The sequence below is a fragment of the Lontra canadensis genome, unplaced genomic scaffold, assembly GCF_010015895.1.
Source record: "Lontra canadensis isolate GAN:19392208 unplaced genomic scaffold, GSC_riverotter_1.0 scaffold107, whole genome shotgun sequence".
Classification (NCBI taxonomy): domain Eukaryota; kingdom Metazoa; phylum Chordata; class Mammalia; order Carnivora; family Mustelidae; genus Lontra; species Lontra canadensis.
Genome location: NW_022631101.1, coordinates 6,274,476 through 6,282,011, shown reverse-complemented (window position 1 = coordinate 6,282,011; position 7,536 = coordinate 6,274,476).

Sequence of the window (7,536 nt, the reverse complement as noted above, 5' to 3'; positions counted from 1 at the left end):
TATATATATATATATATATATATATATATATATATATATATATATATAAATTTTTTTTAATCCATTGCTCTGTCTACATTTAGGTTTTTTTCATACCTTGGCTGTTGTGAATAATGGACGCATTAATGCACATGGGAGTGCGGATATCGCTTCAATATACTGGTTTCATTTCCTTTGGACATAGATCCAGAAGTGTGACTGCTGAATCACATGATAGTTCTGTTTTTAATTTCTGGAGAAACCTCCACGCGCTTTTCCAAAATGGCTACACCCATTTACATTCCTGCCAACGGTGCACTAAGGTTTCCTGCTCTCCACATGATCACCAACACTTGCTCTCTCTTGTCTTTTCCTGACAGCCATCCTAAGATATGCCACCTCCCACCTGCTCTCCCCTTGGAGCCCGCTATCACCAGCACCCAGATCTGGAAGGGGAAGGGGCAAAAGGAAACATGCAGGGCAGGCAGCAGAGGTGTGTGGGGGGTTGGTGTTAAGAAGCTTCCCTCAGGAGGTGGCGGCAGATCGAGGACCTCGGGGAAGGAGGGTGTTTGCTGCCCGCATCTGAGGGGCCAGACAGTTCCACGCAGAGGGACAGGCCCTGGGAGGGCCCTGAGGCAGGAGCCAGCCTGGGCCCAGCAAAAGGGAAAAGGCCTGCATGGCTGCAGCAGGGCAAGGACGGGACCCGCAGGAGAGGAGCGCAGATGGGGAGGGCGTGGTCTTCTAAGGGAATTTAGAATCTTTTTCTTCCTGTCATTTTAAGTAAACATTTGACTTCTTATCTTATTAACACACTTGCAAATACTGTAATTTCTTACATATTTTAGGTTCATGTCCACATGTGTATGTAAGTCCTAGGAAATACAGGATGGCCCTTAACCAAGATGTATGGGACCCTTAGAAAAGGTCACGATCATTTTTGGACAAATTAAGGTGGAGGCGCCTATCAGACGCCTGGCAGAGATGTACAGACACATCCCAGATCTACATCCTAGCAGAGATGTACAGACACATGGACATGGGACACAGAGCTCAGGGCACAAGCTGCGTAGAGGAGGGAAAGGAAATCAGTCTTTCAAGGAAGAGGGAGCAGTCAACTGTGCCACAGGCTGGTGACAAGAGCGGGAGGATGATGGCAGGAACCCGTCACTGGACTGATGAAAGGGCGGTCCCTGAGCGTCTCAGCAGCACAAGGACTGCCAAAGCCTGACCAGATGCGGTCCGAGCGGTGACTGAAAGCAAGGTTTGAAGACAGAGAGTGTCTGGTGTACTGTGCTCTGAAATGGAGCACAAAAAAGGATCCTTAATAAGGGGGAAACAGTTAATCGAGAATGCTTTGATCTACAGATGGAAGAAGAGCGATCAGAAAGTGTCTGGGGTCTGTGTGTCTCTGTGTCTGCCTGAGATACAGCCACCTGTGCCCGCTGACCACGCAACTTCCAAAGAGCCAAAACATGACGAGGTGCAGGAAGGATGCCCGAAAGACCCGCCAGAGGTCACCGGGGGGAGCGGTGCTGGGGGCACCTCTGGATCCACTCCCTCAGGACCAAGGCCCCTGGCTGCAGAGGCCAGCTCTCCCTGTGGACGAGGCTCGGGCCTCGGTTCTAACAACAGCACAAGGTCACGGGTCTCTGCCTAATCCCACTCCCTTCGTGCCTCCTCGGGCATCAGCATGAGCTTCCCAATAAACCCAGCAGGCAAATCTCAGTCTTGGCGTCTGTGTCCCAGGGAACCCGAGCTATGACAGTGGCACCCCAAACGGACCCAGGCGCCCCCACAATGACCCATAAACCCACTTCCAGGTGCTCCTGCTAGAACCAGGACACCCCTTCACGGCAGCGCCTCACACCCCTCAGCCCCACAACCATGCTTGGGACACGCGCACACGCCCTTCACCGGGCCATCTGGAGGCCCCACACTTGCTTCTGTGTCGCTCCCACAGACCCCAAGTCTCACTTCCATCCCCCCATCTGCCTTCCCCCCGCCCCACAGGTGCCACAAGCAAACTGGCTACGGCACAGAGACCGCTGGGCACAGACAGCACAGCAGTGATGGGCACAAGGGCCAACTGAAGGGCGCTGGGCCCTCACTCTGGACACCAGGAAGCTGGCCCTGCTGGGAACACTGGTGAGCAACCGGGACAACATGGAGTCCAGCTTAAAAACAGTCCAAGAGGGGCACCTGGGTGGCTCAGTGGGTTAAAGCCTCTGCCTTCGGCTCAGGTCATCATCCCAGGGTCCTGGGATCGAGCCCCGCATCGGGCTCTCTGCTCAGCGGGGAGCCTGCTTCCCCCTCTCTCTCTGTCTGCCTCTCTGCCTACTTGTGATCTCTGTCTGTCAAATTAATAAATAAAAAAAAAAAAAACAGTCCAAGACTGGCCGGATGGAGTTCAGTGAGGACGTCAGAGGCAGAGAAGCCCTTAGATCTTTCCTCCTGGCCCCACTCACAGCAGATTACAAGACCTCTAGTTCTTCAGGGTGTCTGTTTTATGGCCCCTTGGGCTCCTGACCTTGTCCCCACCCTTCCTGAACGGAAATTAGGATCCATGAGCCTGAGCAGATCACCTGCTGAAAGGCGAAGCCCCTGCCCGAGACGCAGCTGCTCCCTGGTGATGCACACAGCACGGACTGCCCGGCAGCTGGCAGAGGGCAGTGACACCGTGGGGGGACATGTGTGGGGACCCTGGGCTGCAGGGCTTTCTAGGCTTCAGCACATCCTCTTGTTCTTATTTTGAGTAAAAGAAGCAGCCATGGGAGGTTTAGATCAATTGGTGTTGAGATTTCCAGAATAATGGGCACCACCCTCATCACCTGCCCTAGCTCCTTGGTCTTCCTGAGGACCACCCGGGAAGCATCTCAACCCAAGCCCGAAGGAAGGGGCAGCAGTCAGCCGGGGGGCCTCCACTGCAGGGAAAGCAAAGACTCTAGACAGTCAATGGAGAAGAGCTTTTCACATCCGGGTGATTGCCATGGACACAAGTCAACCTGTAGAGGACGGGCACTTCAGACGACGGGTGGGCAGGAGAGGCCGGACAGACGTCTCTGAGCCAACACCTGAAGGAGGAAAAAGGGCCAGAGCCGAGACGATTTAGAGAGAGACGGTAAGAATAGGGACCAGGTCTTGTGACAGAGAAGGCTGGTGTCTGGGAACAGAGACAAGGTGAACGTGACTGGGGCAGAGCGAGCTGTGGAACTGTGTGAGCTCCCAGGAGGAGGCTGGAGACCTGACAGGGGCCCTGATGACACAGGGCCGCAGAGCTCGTCCTGTGACAACGGGAGGCCGGCGGAGGGCTCGATGTGCTACCATCTGCCTACAGAAACCCCCCCCCTGCTGTAGAGAGAATCATGTGCCGATGGTCTAGGATGCGGAGCCCGTGTCTCTGCCTCCATCCTAGTGTTCCTGTGTTTCGGTTTTGGTGGCCTGGCACCCATTTTAAAATTCAAATGACAACTGGGCACTCCATCCACAAAGAACTACCATGCACAGACCCTATTTGGCCAATCATTTCAGGAGTCAGTACTGCTAACTCAGTTTCTGGTATAGTGTCCCATCTCCATGTTACAAGGAGGCTCACTGAGGCCCAGAGTAGATCATTCTGACGAGGTCTGAGTTGAGTGATGAGAACCAGGTGCAGTGAATTCCGAAATGGAGTCTGATGGACCAGAAGCAGCTGATCCTCACCATCCTCCCCCTTGAGGCACCAGGACCTTCTTTCAGATGCCCGAGCAAAAGAGAAGCTTCTTTGAAAGTCTGATCACACTGACATCAAGCATTTAATTCCCCCTTTCCAGAAAATCAGAGTAAAACATTTAAAAATCAGAATTGCAAAAACATAACCACTGCATAACTCGGTGCAGAACACAATGAGAGAGGGTCAGCTATAGAAATAAACTCTGAGCAAATTTTTTTTTTAATTTTGGTTTTGTTGGAGATTATTTTATTTTTTATAAACATATATTTTTCCCCCAGGGGTACAGGTCTGTGAATCGCCAGGTTTACACACTTCACCGCACTCATCATAGCACATACCCTCCCCAATGTCCATAATAACCCCACACCCCCCAACACCCCTCCCCCCAGCAACCCTCAGTTTGTTTTGTGAGATTAAGAGTCACTTATGGTTTATCTCCCTCCCAATCCCATCTTGCTTCATTTACTCTTCTCCTACCCCCTTAACCCCCATGTTGCATCTCCTCTCCCTCATATCAGGGAGATCATATGATAGTTGTCTTTCTCCAATTGACTTATTTCGCTAAGCATGATAGCCTCTAGTTCCATCCACGTTGTCGCAAATGGAAAGATTTCATTTCTTTTGATGGCTGCATAGTATTCCATTGTGTATATATACCACATCTTCTTTATCCATTCGTCTGTTGATGAACATCTAGGTTCTTTCCATAGTTTGGCTATTGTAGACATTGCTGCTATAAACATTCGGGTGCACGTGCCCCTTCGGATCACTACGTTTGTATCTTTAGGGTAGATACCCAGCAGTGCAATTGCTGGGTCATAGGGTAGTTCTATTTTCAACATTTTGAGGAACCTCCATGCTGTTTTCCAGAGTGGTTGCACCAGCTTGCATTCCCACCAACAGTGTAGGAGGGTTCCCCTTTCTCCGCATCCTCGCCAGCATCTGTCATTTCCAGACTTGTTAATTTTAGCCATTCTGACTGGTGTGAGGTGGTATCTCATTGTGGTTTTGATTTGTATTTCCCTGATGCCGAGTGATATGGAGCACTTTTTCATGTGTCTGTTAGCCATCTGGATGTCTTCTTTGCAGAAATGTCTGTTCATGTCTTCTGCCCATTTCTTGATTGGATTATTTGTTCTTTGGGTGTTGAGTTTGCTAAGTTCTTTATAGATTCTGGACACTAGCCCTTTATCTGATATGTCGTTTGCAAATATCTTCTCCCATTCTGTCAGTTGTCTTTTGGTTTTGTGAACTGTTTCCTTTGCTGTGCAAAAGCTTTTGATCTTGATAAAATCCCAATAGTTCATTTTTGCCCTTGCTTCCCTTGCCTTTGGCGATGTTCCTAGGAAGATGTTGCTGCGGCTGAGGTCGAAGAGGTTGCTGCCTGTGTTCTCCTCAAGGATTTTGATGGATTCCTTTCTCACATTGAGGTCCTTCATCCATTTTGAGTCTATTTTTGTGTGTGGTGTAAGGAAATGATCCAATTTCATATTTTTGCATGTGGCTGTCCAATTTTCCCAACACCATTTATTGAAGAGGCTGTCTTTTTTCCATTGGACATTCTTTCCTGCTTTGTCGAAGATTAGTTGACCATAGAGTTGAGGGTCTATTTCTGGGCTCTCTATTCTGTTCCATTGATCTATGTGTCTGTTTTTGTGCCAGTGTTGGAGATTATTTTGTTTGGAAGAAAGTTTCAAGTCAATCCAGCCATTCTTCTATTTGCAGAGAAGCAGACGAAAGGGAGGTGAGGGGAACATCAACTTAGCAGCTCAAAACCCACTGTTTTAAGAGATCACATAACGGAAGAAGATGGAGCGTTAGGCGGGTGGTTAAACTAGGTTTCAAATACTAAAAGGCCACTGACAACCTTACCAAGTACTCACTGAAACAACCTAGGAATACGGAGTAATTACCAAAAAACTTTCCCAATATAAGATACAGAAGAGGGGCGCCTGGGTGGCTTAGCTAACTCTTGACTTTGGTTCACGTCATGATCTCATGGTCGTGGGATAGAGCCCTGGGTCAGGCTCTGTGCTCAGTGCTCCCTCTCCGCACCCCCCCCCCGCTGTAAAATAAATAAATATTTTAAAGAGAGAGAGAGAGAGAGAGGAGAAAGCATGCATGCTCAATCTAAACCAGAAAAAAAATTAAAAGGCAAACACCTTGTAATCTTTTAAAAATCTAAATAATTCTGGTGACAAAGTAAAAAAAAAATTAAGAATATATCACACTGACTATATGATTAAAATAAAAACTTAAAAAATATATATCATTCTGAGGAAAGAATAACATGACCTGAGTATAGGAGGCCACCAAAGCTTATTTCAGAAGTTAATAATTATTTATAGAAAAGTAGCAAGTGAAAAATAAAACAAGACAAAATCAGAGAGGGAGACAAACGGTAAGACTCTTAATCATAGGAAACAAACTGAGGGTTGCTGGGGGGCGGTGGGAGGACGGCGTAGCCGTGTGATGGGCATTAAGGAGGGCATGAGGTAATGGGCACTGTGTGTTATATAAGACTGATGAATCACTGAACTCCACCTCTGAAACTATATGCTAATTAAGTGAATTTAAAGTAAAATAATAAAAAATAAATTGACAGGAAAAAAATGGTGGAAACTGAGATTTATCTCAAGCTACAACAAGAATACTGAATCAAATATGAGAAGTAGGGGGAAAAAAGCAAACCCATTACCAAAAAAAAAAAAAAAAATCCCACAAAACCACACAGTAGGTGTAAGAGTCCTTTACAAAGGCAGTGTGTAGGGACAGTCATTGCTTGTCCCACTTCTCCCCTCCCCCACCCAGTCCCAGCCCAAGCAAAGGAAAGAGGGTGACCCACAGCTGACTAAGTCCCTGTCCCCAGCCTGAACAGGGTTTGCAAATGAAAATTATCTTCTGATGCAAATAAATATAAAAGCCACAAGCCTTTTAGCCAGTTTTGAAATTTTCATCCTCATCCAGGTAACTTAGACAAAGTAAATGTATTGGATGGCAAAGCCCCAAAGCAGCATTCCACAATTGAATTGTCTACAACCAGTCAACTCAGAATCATCTGGATTGAGGTCCACCCTCTTTTTTCACTATCATGTGTTTTCCTCTCTCATTCTATCTACCTTTGCATTTACCCCCTTTTTTTTTTTCTTTTCTGTATTCCCCCTTGGTTTCTGCTCATTCTGTTCCCCTCTCCTGCCCCACTGTCTGTCCTCTGGATTCCTTTTCTCACACATGTTCCTTTTTTGTTGTTGTTTTTAACGATTTTATTTATTTATTTGAGAGAGAGAGAGATCATGAGCCATGGCGGGGGCAGGGTCTAGAGGGAGAAGCAGGCTCCCCTCTGAGCAGGGAGCCCCATGCAGGGCTGGATCCCAGGACCCTGAGATCATGACCTGAGCCAAAGGCAGATGCTTAGAGGGCTGAGCCACCCAGGCACTCCCCTTCTCTCACACCTGTTCCTCCGCACTCTGCAACTTGTTTCCCCTCTAGTTTCTACTTCTCCCCCCAATCTTCCTGATTATCCCCAGTTTCCATGCATTTCTGCCTTTCTTTGCCCATCTAGGCTCCTTTTATGCTCTGTTACATTCCTCTCTTCTTTCCGTTATAACCCCTGGGTCCCCACTCTCCAACACCCCCAGGCAGCTACACTTCCATTCTGGTTTCTTCCCCCCACTTTCTCAATCACCTGTTTCCTCTGTCTCAGCTACACCCTGTTCACACGGTCAAGGCTCTAACTCTTTTGTCCTCTCCCCCTAACCTCTATCTGAATTGCCTCACCAACGCTGCCTCGGCTCCTACCCCTGAACCAGGGCCCTTCTCCCGTGTGGTCCTCCTTCACCTCCCTGGAG